Genomic DNA, 26,675 nt, shown 5'->3' with positions numbered 1-26,675 from the left:
TGAGGCCAATACATCATGCGGGTACAAGCCGGCAAAGACAATTAACGCTTCATCTGGAGCGGAAGTCGTCAAGTGGGTGGAGGCCCTATGCCCTTCTCCTGAGTGTAGCTGGTTGGCCATGTTGGCCCCGAAGGATATTGTCACATGGTAACATTTTGCATCAACACTGTTGATGGACTATGAATCGGAATTGATCGGTTACTTTCTTTTAGGCAGGAGGCAGGAGTAGCATGCCAAGGGCTTTGTGTATGGGTTTTGGAATCATCGACAGTCAAGTGGCCGATACTTTATTAAAATGACGGGTCTTGAGGGCGAGGTGGGTTAGTCGAGAGGAAACAGGTTAATGGCAAGTATGCTGTTTGTTTATCTTGCAAGCAAACTGATAAATCTCTGGAATTGGGAAGAGTCTGATGGACTTTCACAGCTTCCACCACCACAGTGAAACAAGATCCCACTAGGGCATTCTCGGAAGATCAACTGATCACCAGTATGTTGCAACTAGTGGAAGGTGAGTGCAAGCAGTAAGGAGGTTGAGTCAGTGGTTTTCAGGTAAGTCTTCTTTATTGGGTAAGTATATCAGGTGCAGAGAGTGGAACCCACCAGTTCTCGCGACCAAGGCAACTCCAATGGTTACTAAAGGAGCACTGAGGGGCTGCGCATTCCAGATAGAAAACCAGGGGTAGAACATTCCACATATTGACATCAAACATACTCATGAAATCATTGCCCAGCCACTGAACAGAGAACATAAACAGGACAGGTGTCGTACACCCAGCCAGTGTGGCAGTCTCACCTGAGTCAGACTACTACACAGTTCTATATATGTTGCCCTTATGTATGTCCCTAAAATATATTCCTCTAATAGTTCCATGTGCTGTGATATTACAATGAAATGTTTCTCTTGACGTTCTTTCAGGTCTGCTGTTGTAGTGTAGTGCTTCGCTATGGTATCACCTTTGCTTGATGTGTCCTTATATTTAGCCTCCCGGGAAGTAACAATGAGATATCTCTCTGTACTCTGTTCCAAATGATGTCCCAATGAGTTGCCTTCTGTTTACGTCACTTTCATTCATTCCTCTAATTCCATTTAGGTATCGATTTTGTTTTGCTTATTAGGTGGCACTTTAGTGCCACTTCTAGGCTGACACTGTTGCACTGGAATACAGACTGGAGGGTGATGGGGTGTGAGGCGGGACAGACAGCTTGTGGGTAGTGTTTGCCCTTTTACTCACCCATTGACAACCAATGGCCATGCTAATCCCTATGGCCATCGCTCTACTAGATCACCCCGCCCAAGACAAACACCACTGAGAACTCTTTCAGCTAGCTCTGTCACATAGCAACATCCAACGGTGTGCACATTAGGGCCTGTCAGTTTATTTCTAAGCAGTCTTCTGTGAATTCATTGCTTAATATCAGATGTAAATGAGCTTCTAGATGAATACAAATGTATTAACCAAGTTGTCCTTCACCCACTTGATTTATAATCAATATGAGTCCTCACAGCTTTCCGTTGCACTGAAGCCATGCCAGCAGGTGTGTCTTTTGTATAGGTATCAGATAGACATTTCCAGGCACTGACATCATATGACTAGGTACTCACACAATGGGCCACCTGTTGCCATTTTATGACCAGTACCTTTATGGCAGTGCATGGTAAATGCCTATCTCACACATAGATAAAAGCTCAACCAGTTGGCTTTGCCAATGCTTGATCAATTAGATGTTTCCATATTGATTAAATGCCAGGGTTAGATGTCTCTATTTATTCATGTAGCCACATAGGCTGGTGTGCCCCTGCTTTCTAGCTATGTTTGTGCTCTATAAACGCCATACATAACTCTCTATACATGTTCACGCTGATTTTGTGCCACGATTAGATGTATCTATAGTTTCACGTTGGTCTGATGTCAAACTGAGATGCCACTATACATTTTCACACTGACCTGATTTCACAGTGTGATGTCCATATTTTCCACATTAATCTGCGGCCACAACTAGTTGCCTATGTTTTCACGCTGATCTGATGTAATTAGATGGTTATATTTTGATATTGATCTAGCGTCTGTTGTAGTGAAAGATGGCAACAAGTGCATAAAGCTGGTAAACTTAATTTATGGAATCTCACCTCCGGGGCTCTGACTTGACTCCTGGACTGGGCTTGGCCTGTTGTCCTGTGTCGAGTTCTGGGTACTCTTGACCGTAACAACATCTTTCAGGGAACATTTTCCCCATCTCCTTGGAAAACACTGTTCTTATTGGACTCAGTAAATAGTTGTGGGTGGAGGGGCGTGGGGGAGGGGGACTAGAAGCGGAAAATCATTATAATGTTTGGCAAGGTTCTTTTATTCTGGCCCTGTCCCGCCTCGGTGTGTCTATGGACTTTACAGCATTTCTGCGATCGTAGTGCTGCTTGAAAATTTCTTGTTTAGTTCTACTCTTTTTAATATTGCTTCCCTATCTACATTTTTGTTTCCTTTCTGTTTATCCTTTGGGACTCAGACAGCTGAAGGTTCTGCCCCTCATGAGTCAACATCTGTGGCTTAATGAGGTGTCACTCTATACTCATTTGAAGGTTCCTTCAGTACGGCTCTCCATGAGAGCAAGCTGGCTACTTCTAGTTGTATGCTACCCTTTATAAATCAGTTAATTATTTCAACCAGTCCATTTGTAGCAGGATAGTATAAGGCAGTTTCTTCCAATACAAATCACACACCATTGTCCATAATGATTTTTTCTGGTATGCCCTCATGGTCAAAGACAGTTGATAGAAATGTGTTTACTTTTGTCATGGTAACAGTTTCTTCTTCAATGATCAGTCCATCAAGACAAGTATATATATATATATTTCGTGGTTCAAGGGTTTTAAATGGACCCATAATGTCCATAGCTTGTTTATTCCAAACCATTTTCGGTATCTCAATTAGATGAAGTGACACAGATTATGTTTCATTTGTTTCATCACTCAACTCTCATGCTTGGTATTTATTGATGATATCCCACACATCTCATACATCCCAGGCCACTAGGATCTTTCTCTTTCAAATTCGGCATTTAGCAACATTCCTACCAATATGTTCCTCATGCACAAGATTTAGAATTATTTGCTGATGGGAACATGGTGGAATGAGACGATAACACCTGAGCAAGCAGTCCATTACCTCAGACCTATGAGTATTTGGCCAGATCCTGACCAACTCAATAACATCTTCTTTAGATCCCTTTTTGGAGCAAGTTTGCTTCTGGGTCTGATTCTATAGCTTGTTGCCATTCTTCTTTGGTACTTCTTGGTTGAATTGCTGCTATAATGGCAACTTGTACCTCCAATGACTGAGAGTGTGCTGAATTTCCGATTTCTTTGGGTTGTTCGCTCACTGGTAATCGAGACGTTGCCCGGGGTGTATATAATTCTGGAATTGTACCGCATAATGTCCACCATTCAGTGGCATGTTCTTGGAGATGCTGTCTATATACCCTTTGTACTCAATATGTGTATTAGAGGTTCATGGTCCATTCTGATACTGATCGGTAAACCCCAATTGAACACCTTAAGATATTTCAAAGCCCAGTGAATGCACAGGGCTTACCTCCTGATTGTTGCATTCTCTGAATGCAAAAGCAATTGTTACTTCTCCTTCCTCCTGGATCGGACACAGCATGGTGCCTAAATCTTCATTGCCCGCATCAACTGCTATTATTATGCAAGCCAATAGTTTGTAATGTCAGGGCTTTGTTTATATCCACCCTTAACCTTTCAAATTCATTTTGGTATTCCCTGAACACTCAAATTTGAAATTTATTTCATTAGATCTTGCAGTTGTTTGGTCTTGTCTGCAAAATCTTTGACACATAATATTCCTCTATGCCTATTAACAATCTTAGTTGTTCTTTGTTTGTGGGTGGCTGCACTCCCATAATGGTGTTTATGAGATCTTGTTTCTTTTTTATACCATCCTTGATGATAGTATGTCCCAAATACTCAACTTCTCTAAGACAAATCTGGCATCCCTCCAGTTTCAATGCGAGGGCCTTATTTCTTATTATTTTTATCAATAATAATTATTAATAAACCATGTAGGCGGTCTTCATGTTCATCAGTGTCTTTTCCTGTGGCCAGATTGTCATCTTGGAAAAAATGCACTCCCTTGAAGCCCCCAAACAAATGCGGCATCAATCTTTAAAAAATGGCAGAAGCTGAGGCTATGCCAATGGGTATTCTCTTATACCTTTAATCCCCTTGGGGTCTTGCAAAGGAGCAAGTGGCTTAAATTATTTGCATAGCTTTATTTGATGACATGCCGAAAAAAGAGATGTAAGGCTGTGAAATATTTGCATGGTGTTTAAGAGTTGATTTATGTTGCCCATGCTGTGATGGTCTACCTATATGCCTGTGTTAAGATCCAGAAACATAGTGATGGTCTTATTCAGTTTGAGTACAATTACAATTGGGGCCAACCATTCCGAAGACTCTATTGGTTCTATGACTCCCACTTTAAAAAGTCTATTAAATTAATTATTGAGATCTGTCTTGACTCCAATAGGAATTGGCTGACTTTGTGCAGGCAAAGGTCAACATTTAGGCGAATCTCGTGATGGAAGCTATTCTACAGATAGTCGTCAGCAATTGTGTCCCTGTATTGTGTCTGCCCAATACTATACAACAATTTGAAAAAATAAGGATGGGGCACATAAGGATTGAGCCAACTGTCAGTTTTTAAGAATGCAAAGTTTGAAACAGTCAGGTGGTCAAAGACTGTTAAATTCTTTAATTAGATCATCATAAGTAGTTTGCATTGTCCCCATGAAAAAGGGTACAGTACAATAGTTTCCAAATCCTCAAAAGTATTTTACTACCTCAACACGTGTTTCTCCATTATACTTCTAGTGGGTCATCAGGAGGTATTGTTTTATAATTATCTGAAGAGAAGAAAAACAAATAAAACAGTGTAATAAAAGAATCTTCAAATAAGAAGGTAACATAAACAAATTCACCTTGACGATTCACAACAAAGGGTGAGCAATTATGAAATACTGCTGTTTATACTTTACCCTTTTTCATTACGACAACACAAAATACTTATGGTGATCTAATTAAAGAATTTTCATTTCTGTACACCTGACTGTTTCAAACTTTGTATTCTTAAAAACTGACACTTGGCGCACCCTTTATGTGACCCATCTTTGTTTTTTTTTTAAATTGGCTGTCTTTGTGCAGGACATGTTTGACTCCCTGCTTTATAATGATTTTTGTAATCCCTTTAGGATGCCTAGCTCATTGTTGGGCACCTCTGGATAGTGTTTCTGAAGGCTCTTCAATAAGGTTTGACCATCAGGCAAGCCACTCAGCATGGGTACTGGCTTACCAGGGCGCAGTTTCATTTTAAGGGCAGCTTGTTCATCCTATCCGACTACAGATGAACCATCCACCCCTTGCAACATATCATTTGCAGTATATGATCCTTTTATGGAATGCAAGGTTTACCCAATCATAACCTAGAACACATATGGGGCGTTTACGGTAGCCGTGGGTTATTCTGGTGGGAAGATGAAAATTCATGTCCTCCATCAGTTCATTTTGAAATGTATGGACATCCAAAATGTTGTGTGGTGAGCCAGAGTCTATTAATATTGTTTTTTAACTCTTGGTTGTTAATATTTAAGTACTCCCAAGGCCCTTTTGTTGTCCTGGTGAAAATAGTGAGTAGGTAATCTGGGTCCTCAAATTCTCCAACGTTAGCAGATTGTTTGGATCTTCTAAAACCTCATGAGTTCACCATATTCACTTTGGGCTTACCTCTGGAGTTGCAACATACATGTTTGTAATGGCCTTTGATTGCACACCTGATGCACTCCGAGTCAACTGCAGGGCGGTCTCTGTCGTCATTTGGGTGTCTGTTCCAACCACATAGGTAGCACTTGGACATTGGGCCTGGGACAGGCAACAGCCTGGTCTCACCCATGTCCTAGTTTGTGTGGTCTATTTGTATGTGCTGTTCCACTCCTTAGTCCCTGAACTGGATTATGCTGAATTTCTGCATTCGCTTGAATTGAATTTACAGTTCCGGGGAATAGTTCTACATTTTGTACCGCTTTGATGCACTTGTATCCTAATTCCATAGCTCAGGCTTGTGGCCTGTTCCAAAGTCTGATCTTTTGCTTGCCAGATTCTTTGTTGAATATTGGGGTCAGCCAAGTGCAGCATGAGTTCATCCCTCAAGCTTTTGTCTGGATTGCTTGTGAATTTGCTAGTGGTGATCAGGCCTCTCAAAGCTGCAATGTCGTTCTCTACTGTTTTGCCCTTGCATTGTTTTCCGGTGAAATTGTATTCCTCCAAAACGGCATTTGTGGTTTTCCCCAAATGCCTTTCTAACTTAACAGTGGCCACATCGTATCTTCTATAGCTTCCGCCTCTCATGCCCCATCCTAAGGTTGTGTGTCCGGTAGTGTGAAGACAATGCGTAGACCCTCAGCCACCATACAGTAACAGTGCTTCTTTGAGATTTTCACTAAATTTGGCACACTCTCCGCCCTTAGGTAGACATGGAATGTGTCAAATCCATTGTTTCCACGGGAAGGGTGGCTCACCTGTCGTAAGAAGGAAAGGGGCAGGAGCGGAATGTTCTGCTCTGTCCTTGTTCCCACAGCGTTGCCTTAGGAAAGCTTGATTGTCTCCCACTTGTACTAGTTCTTATGATGTGTAAAACTATGTGAGAACATTTGGTTTCTTCCCTTATGTATTCACACTTTTCCAGTTTGGAATGTTCTTTCCAGTGTACATTTTGCTATTATGCAGTCATACTTGTGCCCAGTTGTTCCTTTACTGCATTGTCTATAAGGTTCTAGGATGATGCAGTCATACAGTGTCCTCCATATGGTGTCACAACTGGTCCTTGTGTGAGGGTTCACCTTGATACAATGTTCCTTTGCTGCCTCCTGAGGCAGAGTCACGTTGGCCATGCATGATAGGCTGCTAAAGGTCCTTTTGTTTACTGGGGTCAGCACCCCCGCATTCTGGCCAGGCTGAGTTTAATGCAGTTGCGTCTGCACCTTCTCTTCCCGGGCAGACCGCACTCACTCTGACATCAACCCTCTCCCACATTCACTGGTGAGGGCCACTGCATAGGAGCAATCAGTGGCAAGGCCAGTGGGGATGCTTTTGGCAGCCGCCAGTGAAGTCTCATGTGCTGCGTTGCAGCCTGCCCTCCACACTCTTCAGTGCAGCACGACGGACAGTTGAGTCCCCAAGCTTCTCCTCGCTCACAGCCAATTCGTTGTAATGAAAGATGACCACAAGTGTATGAAGCTGGTAAGCTTTATTTATGGTACCCCATTCATAAAGCCGAGGTTCTCACCCTTCTGCATAACGACAACTGCTGTAGTTCAAAGGGGCACATTCTTTCACACCCGGCCGGGTTATGGAATCAGGCTACCCACTAACACGGTGGTCCGTCTAATTCCAGAACCGAGGCAGATATCACATCATAACACTGTCACAATGGGATGTCGGTAAACATAATACCATTGGTCTTGTGCAAAAGTGAGGTGACCAACTGATCTGTTCTCACGATGAGATGTTTATATCTTTCCCTCAGTGATCAGGTTGCAGAGCTAGATCTCTATGGGTTTTTCTCTTTATTTTATGGATGGTTCCTAAAAAACGTTTATACAGAAACAAATATTGCAATTAAACTCATATCATTTGCATTTACATAATGTACGTCTCATTAAAATCACATAAAAATCGGACACAAAATGAAAGAAATGAAGAGATGAATGAACAAAAGGAAAAGCAGAAAAAATAAAACCAAGACTTTCAATAATCACTGACTCCCTTGATTCCCCGTAAGTGGCCTCCATCTCCTCATCAATTACCCAAAAGGCCAACTATAACCCCATTCCTCATAAATGCATTTAATAAAGTGCACTAGTGCCATTTTCATTTTAGGAAACTTTCCCAATAACAACTGTTGCCAAAATTCAATTGAAGTGAAAAATGAATTCCCTGTCGTCGATGTATATTGTATAACAAATCAAGAAAATAATTGGTACGATAGATTTCGAGTATATGTACACTCCATTATTAAGTGTTTTTAAGTTTCCAAGGATCCTTGGGTGTTTCAAAGATGCCAACCTTGCTCTTCTATCCCCAATCCAATCCTGGGTCCCCAAACTTCCATTGAGTGCAGTTGTTTCCTTCTAAATCTCATGAACACCAACCGATACTGGTGATTTGGGAAGCACTTCAGGTATCCAGGCAAGGTATCATATTTCCTAACTATTCTTTCATACTCCATAGCTTTAACTTCACTCTGACCGGGTTTTTCTCTGAAAGATCACGGGGCCGATTCATGGAACAAACGTGCGCCGAAAATCTTCGCGCAAGCAGGCGCAAGCGGAAAAAAACAGGCGCACGCGCACGCGTGCCATTCATGGAAGTCCCTGCGCGTGTTTACCTCGGGATGTGCGCCAAACCCGTGCATGGCGCACACGTCACTGCAACATCCCGAAAGACGTGCGCGACGCGCACAGTGAAAGCGCACAACCTCGGCGCATACACTAGAAAGTGGGTGGCACACAGGGCGTAACGCGCGGAATGGGGAACAACTCGCGAAAACAAGGGCGTAACTGGGGATGTACTGCAGGGAAGCAGACGGAACGCCCACACGCACCCGAACCACACGTATTCATGGAATCGAATAGGGCAAAGCCACGCACAGTGAAAGACACGCACAAGCCGATACACGTCCGCCACACGAAGGCAGGCGGTAGCGTCCCTGCGCATTACAAAAGTGGCAACATACAGCAATTGTGCGAGCGGGGCACGTGTATTTCGGGGTTGCGTGGGAAGTTACACACGCGATTGAGCGGGGTACGTGTATTTCGGGGGTTCGCGGGAAGTCACATACGCGATCTGGCCTGGGGGAGTGGGCTACGTGTATTTCAGGGGTTTGCGTGAACATTTTCACGCGATCGGGCCTGGGGGAGCGGGCTACGTGTATTACAGGGGTTCGCGTGAACTTCTTCACGCGATCGGGCCTGGGGGAGCGGGCTACATGTATTTCAGGGGTTCGCGTGAACTTCTTTACGCGATCGGGCCCGGGGGAGCGGGCTACGTGTATTTCAGGGGTTCGCGTGAACTTCTTCACGCGATCGGGCCTGGGGGAGCGGGCTACGTGTATTACAGGGGTTCGCGTGAACTTCTACACGCGATCGGGCCTGGGGGAGCGGGCTACGTGTATTTCAGGGGTTCGCGTGAACTTCTTCACGCGATCGGGCCTGGGGGAGCGGGCTATGTGTATTTCAGGGGTTCGCGTGAACTTTTTCACGCGATCGGGCCTGGGGGAGCGCGGTACCACTCACCGTCTGCCTTGCGTGTAGAAGAACGCGTAGCCAACACCCGCTGTGAAGTAATAGCGTGTGAACCCCAACGGATGGAAAACACACGCACGAAAAGCACGTACAGAACAGTGTAAAGGCACGCGGGATCTCCAAGCCCTGCCAGGGCAACGCCCGTGCGCAAAACGTCACAGACGCGCTTACGCTGTAAGGGCCTTTGGTCCAATGAAATCGCGTACGCGTGCTGACAGGCTTACGCGCTAAGGGCCTTTCCTCGATTTTCACGCTGAAGTGCAGGATTTTCACGTGCCAAATCACTCCGTATCAAGCTGGCCACGCGAAAACACACGGAAGACCACGCTCCTGCCCAGAAGGCCGAATTACTGCCCCCCAGTGCCCCGAGCAGCCTCCCACGTGCCATCTGCTGCTGCCTGCCTGCCTGCCTGCCTGCTGCCACCGTGCCCTGCCATTTGGTGCCTGCACATCAGCCATCTGCAGGGGTCCAGTTGCTGTGTCCACCCCTGCTGGAACAGAAGACTCCCGACTCAGATAACATCGCTCCACAGCCCAGCCCCAGGACCCAGTTGCCCACCCACTCCTGCCCCTGGGGTTGCCATGTCGGGCACATCCACATCTGGCACCAGTGGCAAACCCCGGCCAGAGGGGCAGAGGGGCACCAGCTTCACTGCCACTGAAGTTGGTGTCCTGGTGGAGCAAGTCCTGGGGCAGTATGATGCCCTCTTCGGATCGTCCCGCGCCAACAAGGAAGGACGGGAGAGGATCTGGGCCGACTGTGTGGTTGCCATCAACGCGGAGGGGGTGGCAACCCGCACCATCTAGAAGGTCAAGAAGCGCTGGGAAGACATCAGGTCCAGGACCCTCATGAAGGCCTGGCGCCTCGTGGAGGGGGGCCGGGGCCGCATGAGTTCCATCCAGATGGGGGTCCTGGAACGCGTACACCCAGCGCTCCACGCCCAGGTCCTTGAGAGGGAGACCCGTCTGGAGTTGAGCGGTAAGTGGCCAAGCATTGCTGTGTGAGACAGGGCATGTTGCAGTGTGCTGGTTGTCTGATACTTGCCTGTATGTGTGACATAGGCCATGTACGCATGTATGTGTGCAGGGACATCATGGTAATGCATGTGCGACCAGTAATGTGTGAACCGCACGGTTGTTGCATGTGTTTAAATGCGACATGGGGAGCCCTATGCAGATTGTACACATGAGAGCATGGCAGTCTCTGTTCCTGGACATGGGTGGGGGTGAGGGATGGGTGCTGATGCCAGGTACATATATGGTGTCCATGTCTGTGTGCCTCACCTGCGTGTCTGTGACTTGTGGATGCCATGGATGCATGACACATGTCTGTGACAATGTACAGATTCACTGATGCAGCCTAGTCATCCTTGTATCCACTGTGATTGGGGTGTACGGGGCCAGATGGATGTGACTGAGGTGAAGTGTGTGCATGTGATAGGCATGAACCATGATGCAGGTGAGTTCCATTACATTGTATGTTTCGAGAGTCCATTGGACATGTATGGAAATGTCCATGGCATGCACCATGACTGTCACTGTGTGTGTTTTGCCTGGACTGACACATGTGTTGTGGAGGGACATGATGGAAGTGTACTTTGACAGTGGCTCTCATCTGCTATTGCTTCCTGTCTAGGGGACCATTGTTCAGTACCCTGATGCTTGTGTTCTATGTCTCCCTCTACGCAGCGGCTAGTGAAGAAGAGGGCGGAGACGGCGCTGTGGAGCAAGGCGGCGGGGATGCCCCCACGGCTGCAGCGGAAGGGGTGGGTGAGCCCCCACAGGGGCCTGCTATGGCGGAAGACGGTGAGGAGCCATCCAGGTTGGTGGTTTCCACAGAGGAGGAGGAGGCCGCCACTGAGGTGCACATGGGGCCTGGTGGGGGCATCCCTGCTGGTGCAAGTGGTGCAGTCCAGGGGCAGGGGCAGGAGGCAGCACAGGTCACCGTGGAGGGGCCTGTGCATGTCGCTGTCCCTGACCCTGTGGGTGCACCACCATGCACCAGCAGGGATGCCCCGTCTCAGGCCCGTCCGCAGGTAGAGGGGATGTCCATGTCATCTGACTCCCCTCCACCTGCGAACGAGGGGACCCCTGGCCGTATGGAGAAGGTCCTGATTGGGGTCGCGATGCGCACCGCTGTGATTCGTGATGTCGTGCGTGCTTCCCAGGAGGAGCACGCACGTCATCACGAAGAGCACCGTGCCGACGTGGCCCAATTGGGATCGTCCATGTTTGGGGGTTTCCTGCATGTGTCGGCCAATCTGGCGGCCCTCTCCTCCTCTGTGGAGACTATACGCCAGTCGTTCTCCTTGCCGTCTTCCCGCCCAGATGCCACCAGGGCCCCCTGTGGACCTGCCCTGACCAATGCAGCCAGCTCGGTGGGGATCCCATCCCTGCCACAGTCGGGAGTCAGAGGTCCAGCAGGGGTGGACACCACAGCAACTGTACCCCAGCAGATGGAGGATGTGCCGGCATCATCAGGCAGGGCACGTGCAGGACGGCGTCGGTGGATTCCATCAGCCTGGATGCCGTCGTGCTGGCAGAGGCAGTGGCGTCGGAGGCAGCAGCGGAGTCAACGTGGGAGGCATCATGGCTCGGGGCCATCAACATCGGAGGGGTAGGCATCGGCCAGAGGGCAGGAGGACCCAGGACGGGAAGTGTCTTCCGTGTGGCAGCGGATGGGCCAGCATATAGGTGCGGAGCGGCGGCGTGCGGAAGAGGCGCGGCTCACAATGGTCAGGGCGGAGAACTCCATGCAGAGGGCCCTGAGGCGGGCCGAGTGCCTCGAGGCAATCCGCAGGGGGTTGGAGGAGCAGATGGCGTCGTCCCTGCGGACCCTCGGGGCCATGGAACAGGACCGCCTCCGGGACATAGACGAGGAGTTTGATGGAACACCACGGAGTGAGCTGCTGGACTTGCCCGCCGCCTTTGTATATAGTTCTTTAGTTTTAGGTTTCCTTTGTTTCTTATTATGATTTGGAGTCGACGGACACTGCTCCACTTTTTGTATATAGTTGCATTTTAGTTAGGGTTTTTTGTAGGTTTCCTTTGTTCAGTTGGGCTCATGGACCCTTGGATGTTTTGTACATAGTTCTTCATTGGATTGATTTTATTTTTGATGTGACTTTGGACAACATTTTTTTGGATTTGGATTTGTAGTTTTTATTTTTTTAGACGGACATGCAGCTTCTCTTTTTTTCATTGCCATTGTAGTTTGTTTCATTTCATTTGCATTTTTTTTTTAATACAATTTTGTTTTCATACTTCACTGTGTGGTATCATCTCATTGGTTTCATGCATGTCATGTTGGGTGTTTTCCCATTCAATTGCAACCATTGTGTGTGACGGACATGGGTTCATTTGCTTTATGAACATTGGGGGTGTAACATGTAATTTCAATTTCCATGTGGGTGAATGGGTTACTTGGTAGGGCTTTTTGGCTGTGGAGGCTGACCATAACGCACATGATTGGGGATTGTGAGGACCTGGTGGAGGCCGCCCATGGTGGCTGGGGGGTGGGGGTGATAGGGGACATGAGTGGGGGCCTGGTGGGGGCTGGCCATGGTGGCTGGGGGGTGGGGGTGGTGGGAGACATGGGTGGGGGCCTGGTGGAGGGTGCCCCACACTGCTGGGGGGGTGGGGGTGATAGGGGACATGAGTGGGGGCCTGGTGGGGCGGTGATAGGGGACATGAGTGGGGGCCTGGTGGAGGGTGCCCCACAGTGCTGGGGGGTGGGGGTGGTGGGGAACATGAGTTGGACATGGGTGGGGGCCTGCTGGCAGGTGCCCTACAGTGCTGGGGGGTGGTGGGGAACATGAGTTGGACATGGGTGGGGGCCTGCTGGCAGGTGCCCCACAGTGCTGGGGGGTGGGGGTGGTGGGGAACATGAGTTGGACATGGTGGGGGCCTGGTGGAGGCTGCCCCTGCACTGCTGGGGGGTGGGGGGGTGAGAGACATGGGTGGGGGCCTGGTGGAGGCTGGCCCTGGGGAGTGGGGGGTAGGGGTGGTGGGAGACATGGGTGGGGGCCTGGTGGAGGCTGCCCCTGGTGGCTGGGGGGTGGGGGTGGTGGGAGGCATGGGTGGGGGCCTGGTGGTGGGTGCCCCTGCACTGCTGGGGGGTGTGGGTGCTGGGAGACATGGGTGGGGGCCTGGTGGAGGCTGCCCCTGGTAGGCTGGGGGGTGGGGTGCTGGGAGACATGGGTGGGGGCCTGGTGGTTGGTGCCCCTGGTGGCTGGGGGTTCAGGGGGACATGCGTTGGTGGGCAGTAGTGCAAGTTGACATGTGGGTTGGCTGGGGGGCATGGCCATGGTGGATGGGGTGCCTGCAGGACATGTGCAGGGTAGGCCCCTGTGGTGTGAGCCACCTGCAGGTGCCGTGGAGGGTGTAGAGGGAACACCTGGGAGGGCCCACACGTGCAATTCACGTGTGGTGCTCCCCGCGCACCCCTGTAATACACGTACCCTGATGGAATCGCGTGTGGAACTTCCCGCGCACCCCTGGAATACACGTACCCTGCTGAAATCGCGTGTGTAACTTCCCCTGCACCCTGAAATACACGTACCCTGCTGGAATCGCGTGTGTAACTTCCCCTGCACCCTGAAATACATGTACCCTGCTGATATCGCGTGTGGAACTTCACGCGCACCCCGAAATACACGTACCCTGATGGAATCGCGTGTGGAACTTCCCGCGCACCCCTGAGATACGCGTACCCTGCTCGCAGGGGCCCAATCGCGTGTGGAAATTCCCGCGCACCACTGAAATACACGTACCCTGCTGGAATCGCGTGTGTAACTTCCCTTGCACCCTGAAATACACGTACCCTGCTGATATCGCGTGTGGAACTTCACGCACACCCCGAAATACACGTACCCTGATGGAATCACGTGTGGAACTTCCCGCGCACCCCTGAGATACGCGTACCCTGCTCGCACGGGCCCAATCGCGTGTGGAAATTCCAGCGCACCCCTGAAATACACGTACCATGATGAAATCGCGTGTGTAACTCCACCTGCACCCTGAAATACATGTACCCTGATGGAATCGCGTGTGGTACTTCCTGCGCACCCCTGGAATACACGTACCCTGCTGATATCGCGTGTGGAACTTCACGCGCACCCCGAAATACACGTACCCTGATGGAATCGTGTGTGGAACTTCACGCGCACCCCGAAATACATGTACCCTGATGGAATCGCGTGTGGAACTTCCCGCGCACCCCTGAGATACGCGTACCCTGCTCGCACGGGCCCAATCGCGTGTGGAAATTCCCACGCACCCCTGAAATACACGTACCATGATGAAATCGCGTGTGGAACTTCCCGCGCCCCCCTGAAATACGCGTACCCTGCTCGCACGGGGCCAATCGCGTGAGTTACTTCCCGCGCACCCCAGTGATACACGTAGCCCGCTTGCTGTGCTGGTACAGGGTTAGCGAAGCCCTTTGCGCTGGATTGGGTATATTGATGGCTTTTCCCTGCGTGAGAGGCGTTCTTGGGGGCGTAACTGGCGCTGCTGCAGGGTCGCTGCGCCACTGTGCGCCACGGCTGGTTTTGGTGGCTGGAATCCATGAATACGCTGTGCGCGTAAATGGATTCTTGCGCACGCGGCTGGCGCAGGGATTCGCACGCGCACTCTGTGCGCCAGCCGCGTGCGCCACTTGTGCACTGAATTCTATGAATTACCCCCTTCATGTCACCTCCATCAAGTATTACTTACATTTGTTCTCAAAGCTGTTAAGCATGCGTGAGGATTTTCTTTGCAGAATGTCTTTCAGGCAGACATGAAGTGACTCTTTTGGTGGATCTAATATTTTTTTTGCAGTGGCATCACTTTCCTACTCCTTACCAGTGAAGATACAAATAACTCCCACTGGAGTGCATTTAGGGAGGTCCAGTAAGGCTTTCCATTCTAGGCCTTCCAAAATGTTGGGATCTTTATTACTGGCAGTATCCATGATCTTGATCTCAGAGAGCAACAAGGGTATCCTATAAAACTGAACCAGCGGGATCACCGTGCATTTCCAAAACTTGTATTTAATTGTTTTCATTTGTGCTAATAAGGGAACAGGTTTTATACGGAGGTATTTAGTGACCTCTGTTCTATTGAAAGTGTTTACAATGGGATACCCTAGGTATATCATATGATGGCAGATCTCTAATTGTGTTTTGTCAATATTTCAGTTGTACACATTGGCCTCTTTTACCCTTATTAAAGGATAGAACAGCTGTTTTCATCAGATTTATCATTAAATTGTTATTCCCTAAAAAGATATGAGTCGTATTTATTAGGCGCTGTAACCCAACAGCTGGAGTATCTAAAAGAATAGTGTCATCTTCAAAAGCAAGAAAACTGAGATGTGTGTGCCTGATTTTGGGGGGAACCCTCTAATTTCCTTCAATGCTTCCGCCAAGCCACTCAAATATAAATTGAAATGGCAGGGGGCTAGAACACACCCCTGTCTTAACTCAACTTGGGTTTCAGTTTCTTTCTATCGATTTCCTTCCATGTTCAATCTCACCTGTATACTCGTCCGAGTGAATATGAAGGTGAATGAGCATTTTCAAAAGGCCTGCCGGGATTGCCCACCTAAATAATTTGTTCCACAAAAGGCTTCTGTCAAAATTATCGAAACGCGGCATGAATATGTAGGAACGCTACATGTAGGACGCTCCCTGGCCACAATCTGGATTGTTCTCTTAATAGTTTCTGTTTATCACCTTAATTTGTTTGAACAGTGGGTACAATATTGTGGGCCAAAGGGTGGGGTTACCTTTCATCATAAAATTTGACAACCCGTCAGGGCCACTGGCTCTAGACGGTTTGCTTAGCCTAATACACTTTTTAATTTCTTCAACCGACACACAGCCATCCCAATTTGAAATATTCTCATCTTTAAAGATGAGCTCTGTCACTGGCTTACATTCACCCCGGACACGCCCCCACACAAATCAAAAACAGCCAGAAACAGCCACCTTTGCGTGCTCCCCGGGCATGAATACATGCACCCTCAAAACAGTACACAGGGTCCCCTGCAAACAGGCCTGCATCTCGGGGCCCTGCACGGGTTCCTCTGTAACTGTTACCGCCACCCTGAGAACATGCGAACAATTTATCGTAACTCAGATAAAACTCAGAAAATCTGCATGTGAACCCCCATAAAGCGGGATCCTGCACCCCGCTTCACTGCGTACGAGCACCTCTAAGTTAGATTGGATACCCGGCTGCATGCCCGCACCCCTAAATCCGATGCCCGATCTTACCTCTGCACAGTAATTCCTATGCGCAAGTGTCCGTACTGCCTTAGAGTGGCAGATAGTGTGAGGGCTTTGCATGGATATTTCCCTGCCTCGAGGTTGCATGGTTGGATCCCATAATACGTACTGTTCTGCGCAACAGTGGGCATGCAATGCCTATGGGCCGACCCTTGTAATGCCCACTTTATTGCATGCTCTTGCCCATTTTCGGTGTTCCGCCCCATTACCCACCCTCTGCGCAAACCAGGGCCATGCTCTGCATGATGTCTCATGCAAGGCACTCGGCCAGCTCACAGGGGCGTGCCGGACTGTTGGAAAATCCACGCAAGTCCAATGAAAATCCTGCGCATTCGATTCCAGGGATCAACAAACGGGATTATGCACGGTTCTATGTCATTTCATCGACACCCGTTTTTACGACGGGTGTTTTGCCACAGAACGTTTGGTGAAAAAATATTTAGAAATTGTTTTGACAATTTTTGGGGGCATTCCCCCGCATACCCTTGTCATTTACCTATTTTTTTTATTTCCCAACATCCCCAACCCTTTATATGCCCTTGCCCACCCCCAATAAAGAATTTGAAAAGTTTTTTCCGTCATAAATGCTGTGGCATAACACCTATCTAAAAACAGGTGTCGATGAAAGGACTCTATACCTTACACACGTAGTTTACCACGGAAGTTCCCTATTTTCCATGCAAAGGATTCCATGAATCGGGCACCTACTCTATTGCCTCAATGCTCTCTTCTCCTGCATCACTTCTTTATCAAAGAAATGTTTTTTTTGGAAATAAAATGTTTGGGTGCATGTGCAATCCTAGTTCAGGGAGTTATCAGTAGCTGGTTGATAACAACATTACAATGTTCAATATTAAGGTCTCGTTTAGGGACTTGCAATAAGAATGCCTCCATGCGTGGGTTCAATATCTCTCTAGGCACACCAGCTCTTTTAAGGCTATAACCCTGCTAAATGTGTTTCCAGATTAGCCAGACTCGGCTCCCCCCATGGAATCGGCAACCCAGTTCGCAAGCGTAGTTTTAAAAATGCATGGTCCCTTTTCAACGTTTCAAGCTTCTACCTGCCTCCTTAATCCATCTGCGGCAAACATATAATCTATCAGCCTTCTGTGGTCTCCCTTCCTCCTGGTGGGTCGTGCTAGAATGTCACCATTTACCTGCCCATTCAGTCTATAGAAGCCCCAGCATTCCATCTGTCTTCCACGTCTAATACGGCTAGCCTCTTTTGCTAGCAGGACATCGGGGTATAGGCACATCAACACACTTGCGGTTTAAATCACCTGCTATCACTATTTCCTCTGAAGAAGTACCTTCATACCACCTAAGCAGCAAATCCTCCAATGCTGATAATATTTCCCCTTCACCGACTGTCACAGGATTCCAATAAATATGTATTAACAAAATACTATTATCATCCCTTTGCATGCCAACCGCTAATATGGCCTCACAATCGATTACCTACTCTTCCACACTAAAACCCCATTGATTCGAAATTCCTACCATGAGGCCCCCATATGGCCAGCCTTTCAGCCCTTTTTTGTTGCTTTTACAACAATAGTATATCCATCCAAATGACGTTTGTTGGTTAGCCATACTTCCTGAAGGATGAAGACATTAAATGAGCTTACGTTTGGAAATGTGAGGTTGGAGATAAAACTGTTAAAGCCACGTGAGTTACAGCTAAGAGACTGAGGTCCAAGATTGAAATGATCAAATAGTTTCCCTGTTGTGCTTGGTAAACACTTTGCAAGCCATCTACATTCAACTTTCTCTACCACTACCTCTATCATTCCAACAATTTGTCTAGTACCTTGCCCCTTTAATCTGCATTGGATTTCGCCCATCGTACAGTCCTCCTTAGCTGGCAGTTCCCTTTGACCTTCATGTTTTCCTTGTCGCTCACCCCTTAGCAAGGGTTTCGACTCCACTTCCTTTATAGCAGCACCCTCAAATGCATATACATCAATTCCCAAAGGTAAAAGTACATCTGTCATGCTCACAATGAGGTTAGAAAACATTCTTCAACTTCAAATGTATCACTACCATGTCCGTTCTTCTGCATATCAATTCAACTAGGTCAATATCCGTGGCGTTCAGAGGTCTTAAAGTCATAAATAGTGATAAAACAGCAGAATGGATTAAAATGATTTGCCCTGATCCCTAAAAATGTGTTCTACTACAATATTCAATTTGGCAGGTATAGCTGGAGACCTCCCTGATTCGTACCCCTTGCCCTTACTTAATACCATGGACAAGGGGCCCCCACCCTGCCCCACTTCACGCGTCTTAGGCAAGAGGTTTTCCCCACTCACAGAACTTTCCACTGCGCCCCGTAACCAGGGCACTGGAACCTTACTAAACAGTTCTACTCCCTCTACGATTTTCCCTACCATGCCTTTGGAATTAGAGGGCTCGCCCCTTTTACATGAAGTGTCCAATTGGGCTACCAGCTCTACCACTGACTCTTCCATGTGTGGGTTTATCTTCTTCGTTAAGAACAGATGATGGATTGACTGCCCTGGTCATTGGTCAAGCAACCAGTTTCAATTAGACCAGCCTCCAGTACCCATGAGGTCTTCTTCCTTTTCTTTTCGACCTTGATTATACAATTTTTCTTAGGAAACTGTAGTTCACCGGGGATAACCATGACCGAATTTGAACTTAATGGCAATGTCCTTAGGAATTTTCTTGATGAAGACTTTGTGGCCATACATTTAGCTTTTCATTTTTCGTTTTCCATTGAGGCTTCTTGGTCTTTCTCACGCAATCCTTTTTGTTTGGCAGATACCCTTTCATGATTTGATCCCCCTTGCCATTAGATACTGGCAAGGAAGTCCCAAGATAACATTGTCTCACTTCCAATTCTTCCACTAGTTGCTCCAGAGGGGAGTGGGCCAGGTGCTGGGGTAAGACAGAGATTTATTTGACCATAGATTTACCTCATGTGAGCAGAATGACTCACCCACAACCCTCCGTCGCTCAGGGGATAGATGATGGCAGGATAATAACTCCTTTAACAAGGCAGAGTTTCCTTGGATCTCTGTCTTAATCTGGTCATATAATTGCACCAACGACTGTAGCACCAGGTGGATGGCAGGTAGTGAGCTATTCTCCAGAGCAGCCAAGGGATGCATAACTGATGCATTACCATCCACTCTCTGCTGTGAACAATCCACCTGTTCAGCCGATGGCTGTTGACGCACCCGACCCTCATCCTCTTGGCTTACGCTATTTTCTTGTGTAGGAATAGAAGTAAACAGACAAGGCGCCATAGAGATTGATCGAGGGTTCCGGTCGTCCATCCTTTTTCCATGCTATAGCACAGATTTTGAAAAGAATCCTCCAGCGCGGCCAAGGGTCTAACTTTAGGGGTGATAACCTCAGGTGCTGAGACACCCTGACACTTCCCAAGCTGATACCGTTGTGATGTGTCCAGTGACATTAGAATTACCGGACACTGCAGGGAAGTATTTGATTATAGCTCCTCTGATTGTTGTAGACTTTGGTACTTCCAAGGTGGTTAGTTTAGACCTGGCCAGTGTGGAATGCACATGCCCTCCATTTGAAATCTGCTTCCTAGTGTTTCTCTGAACTAGATGGTGAGCCCCCAACATCTTATCGAATACAGGCGTTCATTCCGTTGAATAATCGTATTAGCCCGATCATCAGGCGCAGTCCCCCCATGTTTCCCTTCCTCTGAAGGGGATGACTGACTCTGCATCATACCAGAAGCCAGGGGTTGAGGTGCACTCCTTAAATTATAGTTAGGGATGTGCTCCTGTTCCTTATAAGTTATAGATTAGTAGGAAATGTATATATCTGCAACTAAAGGTAAGAGTTTACCGAATGTGAGCTCCAGTCCAGCACGCACCGTACTTGACCCCCGAACTGCCAAACTGCTTTACACTCGCTACACTCAGCCCACGTGCGCGCTCTATGCGATGCAGCTCAGTAAAGCAGCTCCTGCTGCGTGTCACACAATCGGTCCTCCGGGAACACCGCCTCAACACCAAAGCTTGTGCCAGGATGGTCTGATGTCACTTTGAAATCTGTCTCGTTGATCGTATGTCAAAATGGCATGAGTCTACACTTTCACATGTTTATACGTTCACATGCTGTTTACCTGCAGTCTGATATTGTAGTAAGATGTCTCAATCCGTTCTGTTGCCGCAACCAGATGTGTATGTGTTTGCCCAATGGTCTGTTTATAAGGTTAGACATTTCTGTATTTTAAAAGTGGTCTTATGCTACAGTCAGACTCTATGGGCCTCATTATGAGATAAATCCACTGAGAGACCACCAAATGGATTTACCGTTACCACCACTTGGTTCCGCTGAATTACTGCCGGATTACAAGTGGCCCTGTGGCGGTGTTAGTCCCCATTTATGGAGGCCGTAGGACTCAATGGGGAGTTTAGCAGAATTACCACCAGCAGTAATTCCACTGGTGGTAATTCTGCCGAAATGGCCTTTTGTGCAGGAAGGTGACGGAATTACCTCCAACATGTTGCTGGAGGTTTTTCCTCCACCATACCTCCAAACCCATAGTTCGGTGATGCAGTAATGCGGTGCTAACTCTGTTACCACTGCATTACCACCGCTTTTGGCCACATCGCCAAAATCATGATGAGAACCATGCATTTCCCCATTGCTCTTGATGTCACAATAAGCTGTCTCGATATGATGGTATGTTATAATGAGGTGTCTCTAGAATGTCACATTGGTCTTATTGCTGAGTAAGATGTCGCTCTATTTTCCCATTGGTCTGATGCTACAGTGAGGTGACTTTGTTTTCAATTTGGTCTGGTCATGTCAGACTCCAAGGAGCTGCCTCTCTATGTTTTCTATCTGAGAAATATTTGCACATTTCAACTTGCATTTGATATTGACACGAGACCTGTTCCTGTATGTTTGCTTTGCTCTGGTGTTGCTAACCCCCTTGAGTGAATTATAGACTTGGCAGGCCATACATCATTCTCTTTTTCATAGAAATATAGAAATGTAAATATGCTCCAGTCTGTGGACAGCTGCTGCTGTGAACCTGACAGCGGAGAGGCCTGCACGGGCCTGTCTCAGAGGGGTCAGGGGGCAGAAGCGTTTCATTAAATCTCGAGCCCCGTGTGCAGCCGTTTCAAGTCAATGTTTGGCTAATTTAGGAGAGGTGAGCCTCCTTAAGTGACCCTTCAGAGTAACATGCATAAATAATCATTTTAAGACCAGAAGCCTGCTCTGCCATTGGAATGCTATGTTAGTGTGTTCCCTACGCCCTGGGCCGTACATCGTGCTTTGCATAGCATGGGGAATACTTGAATACCTATGCCTGCACTCATTCCATAGAGATGATTTAATGTTCTTTTGCATAATATGAAGGTATGATCGTGCATCGCAATGATTCTCAATCTAATAACCTCTTTAAGACGATAACCTCAGTTGACCAAGCCAGGTCTATATCCGTGACCTGCAGGTTGCATACTCACGTCTGCAGCAGCCGCTCTCCGACTGAGCTGTTTTATCCACATTGGAACCTGCGTTGTGCAGGCTACTCGCGGCTCTCTGCAGCAAGTATTATCCCTTTCTAATATTCGCAATATTCACAAGTGTCACGTGTCCCTCAGTACTCACACCAACTTGCCTTTAAGGACATTAAAAGCTTGGAAAAGACTTATGATGGGGGCCTATCCAACAGCCCTAGCGATAGCACATTCGTTTATAATCCTGTCCTGGGATAATAATTGCGCAAGTATCCTTCAAGCCTCCAAAGTGGTCCCCCATATTATTCACTGGCAGAAAGGGCCACTTCACCAGCTGCTGCATTTCACTGAACGGTGATGCGAGACCCCGCCCTCTCCCGACCAACACGCATGTTCTGAGACCCCGCCCTCTCCCGACCAACACGCATGCTCTCCTCACTTCTGAAGGAGTGTAGACGCCCTAGCTTGACATTAAACCTGGATGAATGACAACTCTCATATGCGTCAGGGCGAGATCACTGTGGGGGAGCCAAAAGGGAGGTCTGCACTCCCACTCGCATGGCCTCCACAACGTGGTTATACGTACATATGCCGTCGGCAGTGGTTTAAGATCTGGTCATCGTATTTCATCGAAAGCTGTCACGTGAGCCCCAGATCTTGCAGATAAACGTTAGATCATGTTACTGTCCGCACACTTGCAGCGTCATTTTAAAAGCAGCGCAATGTTGCACTGATAGGAAAAAACACACTGGAGCTCATTTTCGTAAAATTGATAATTTGACGGCGGGGAGCCGTTACGTAGGTGACTCCCCACTGCCAATTTTTTGTTATTTGCACTGCAGAGTGCAAAAGTGCACAGCAAAAGGCGGCATACATAAGTGTGTGCCGCCTTTGCCCTGCACTTTTGCAGTCCACCATGCAAATTGATTACATGTTTGCATGCCAGGCAGTCTTTACTTTTAATTGTGAGTTCCGCTCTGCTTACAATTACAATTAAATACTGTTTGGCATGTGCACATGTCGGGTAGAGTTTAACTTTCATTGTGAACACGACTTACTATGCACACATGGTAAGAGGTGTTCACAATTACAAATAAATGCTGTCTACATGCTGCCTGCAATGCGAGCATGTCAGGCAGCATGTACAATAGATCCCTATGGGGACCGCCTGCTTTAGACTCATAAAGCTGGCGGACCCCATGGGGATCTCCAGTATTTGTGCTTGCATAACAATCCACGGTGGTGCAAATGCTGTAGCATTTGTATGGTGAAGAGGAAGGAAGTTACATGCTGCCCTTCATCTCCTCCTTACAAATTGATGAACATGGGATGCACCATGAATTGAAAGCATAAAAGTCCTTTGTAAGACAAGCATAAAGCAGGCGATCTCCACAGGGATTAATTCCAAATGTTGCCTGCATGCTCAATGGCAGGCAGCATTTACAATTACAATTAAACGCTGCAGCATTTAATTATCATTGTAAACGCTGCCTGCCATGCGAACATGGTGGCAGCATTACGCATTTGCACAGCAGTGTGCAAATGTGCAGAGCAAAAGGCGGCGTTCATATGTGTAACACGTAACTGTTCCTCACCGCCAAATTCCACAATGGAGCAAAATGTGCTCCATAGAGACCTTCTATGTTGGTCCGGTTTCACATGGAGTGGGGCACAGAGCAGGAAGTACACTCTATATTTCCCTGTCCAATAAGGAGAAATGTACAGCATCTCCCCCGTGTCTAATTATGATGCTGATGTAGATGCTTGAACCCCTATGGATTTCTGCCTGCTTTTTAAACCTGAAAAAAGCAGGCAGAATCAGATGTATAGTAATGAGGGCCACCATGCAAATACATGCCAGCCACTATTACTAGTGACTTTCTGGGGGGCTTGGGTCATAAGGCATGAAATTCCGGTTCCCTTTGGATTCCCATGTCTTTTTCCCGCCTCAACCTGAAAATGACTGGAATCCCCCAGAGCGGATCACGGACGCTGGCATGCTCCATGCGGGCAGACTCTAAGGATCCTTTAAAAAGAGTAGGTTAGTAGGAAATTTCAGCCCCTTTTTTCTGCAGAGCGTTGTAATTCATTGATGAAACCACCATGACTATAGAGGAGAAATGGCTAACATTAAACACAAGCTGAGCATGAACCATACATCTGTAGCACGGCATTACTTGGCCCACAACCGCGTGCTTGCGAAGAGAACATCGGTCTGGGAGGCAGCACCTCGTCTCAATGAGATCTCCACGCAATCCCCTGCCCATGATATCATCTCCGTTGATGAGCAGTGAACTGTTTCACCATTTCTGATGTGGTCTTCTCCAGGAAAGCCTGTCTGTATCTGGCCCTTTATGTCATTTGTTTATTCCGCTCAGAATCCCTTAAGAAAAGCTCCCTAGTTAGGCGCTAGTCTCAGACGGGGGAAAGCAGGCACTTCACAAGTTGGAATGCAACAGGACGACTCATCAGTTCATACTTATAAGGTCAACAAATTCAGTACCATTAAATTGGACAATGAAACACCTATTACAGCACTTAAAAACGTCAGGAATCCAGAATGAAGCACTCTATAAACATATGCTGTTACTAAGTTTCTGTTTAGGAAGGTCGCTCAGTATAACTATGAGTTTGGTTTTTGACTATGTCCCTCGGTCCACCTTAATTTGAACTTTCATTTAGCTAGCATACTCAATAAAATTGTGTATACACTTTTTTTTTACAAAGTTCAAAAATACCTCAATGGCGAGAAGCTTGTTTTACAGGGTATAATTATATTGGTCAACAATATCAGCAAATGAAAATGATTTTGAATAGCAAGACGTATATTTGTTCTTAACAAATGTCTAATGCCAAATGTATTGATGAAGATCAATTGGTGCCTACACGTGTGCACGCCCCTGTGTTTCATATATACTTTGGCTTTTTCAAGGCTAGTAAAAAATAAATAAGAAACATTCATTATATCCACATTATATGACATGACAAAGGGGCGGGCACTCAAGCACAGTTGAGCACTGGATAACGTTTCTGTGGAAAGATGTTTGTTGGAACACTTGCTGTGAGGAGGTTCTTTACATTTGCCCAGTCAGTGCAGGAGCTAAAGTGCAGTTGATCAGTTCAGCTGCTCCCGAGTAGGGAGTATTGAGTCCCAGTCCTACTAGAATTGCGGTGACTCACAAGTGTGATCATCCCCAGTCACTTGTTCCCTATCAACTGGTATTGTGGTCATGTCGCTGTCTGTCTCCTTGCGGTACAACCTGCATAGTGGTTCTACCAAGCCATCTGTAGGCTTTAATGGCGTGTCACTGCTTGTGCAATCATTCTTGGTGGATAATTCTTCTTGCAAAGTAAACACGCAACATTCTGTTAATTTCAGTGCTTCTAGCAACTGATTCGCTAAGCAGTCCTCCATGTAAAACTTCAAGAAATACAGATGGAAGCCTCCAGACATGCAACAGGTTCTGGAATAACTAGGCCAATAGATGAAATTGAGTCTTCCTTTTTACACTTGTGTCACAGATTGGAAAAAGAAAGGGACTTGCTGAACAAAATGTCCCTTTCTTTAACGCCAGCACTTTCTGAAAACTCAGTTTCGAATGTATTGTGTCCTCCCATGTATTCCTGATTTTATGATATCTCCTTCTAGTGTCAGCTGCTTCAGAATTCTTTTTTGTGGTAGAGGGCGCCATCCGTCACCGACTCAATGTCCCTCGAAGGCCTCTGTTCCCTCTCAAGGTTGACGTCATTGATAGCATAAATAACACGCACTGCGCTCATTACTTCAGTTCCATTTTTCCGCTAACGCTATCACTTTGGACCCAACGCAATTGCTTCTGTTGAAACTATGACATTTGTTGAAAATGTCCACTTCCTCTACTCCGCAGAGCGATTTAAAAAATGGGTCGACTGTGGATCGAAAAATGTCCATTCCTGACCCTCATCGCATTATTTTGTGGTTCCTAGGCACCGACCGCAGGATGGCTAACTGTGGATCCTGTCAATCTATGACGGGGAAGGATCTCAAAGAACGAAAGGGGTAGCTCGCTGTGGCTATGCCCCCTCAGAAAACCCCTTTCACGACACCTTCCAAGAGACGTTTGTCACATTCTCGAAGCAGTTCTCGCCATTCCTATTTGTCATCTAAAAAAATCAAAGAAACTATGTCATAGGTCTCTGTCCTCATCCTCCGACTCCTTGCCTGAACGCAGAGTTGCCTGCCCAAGTAAGTCAGCTACGAAAGATGAATGGGAGGCATTTAGGCTTCAGATGATCAAAATCTTCGAGAAGGCGTCCCGACCCCCTCAAAAGAAAAAATTCAAAACCACCTACCAAAGCCGATAAAGAGGGAAAAAGGCTAACGCGTGTGTGCCCTAGAGCCCGGGTGAGAAGCCGCTGACCCATTTAGAGCCCACAAGGCCTTGACTCTAGGAGAGGTCAGGTCCTCGGCCCTCGAAGACTCCTTCAAGTCATGGGTCCAGCCTGTTAAGGCCAGTGCTATCAACGTCAAAAGTATCAACGCCTTTGACGCCCTTGAAGGAAATCAAGAAGTCTTTCAAGC

This window comes from Ambystoma mexicanum, chromosome 1q, assembly GCF_040938575.1.
Source record: "Ambystoma mexicanum isolate Mex_15411 chromosome 1q, UKY_AmexF1_1, whole genome shotgun sequence".
Taxonomy (NCBI): Eukaryota; Metazoa; Chordata; class Amphibia; order Caudata; family Ambystomatidae; genus Ambystoma; species Ambystoma mexicanum.
Note: the sequence above shows the minus strand (reverse complement) of the source record.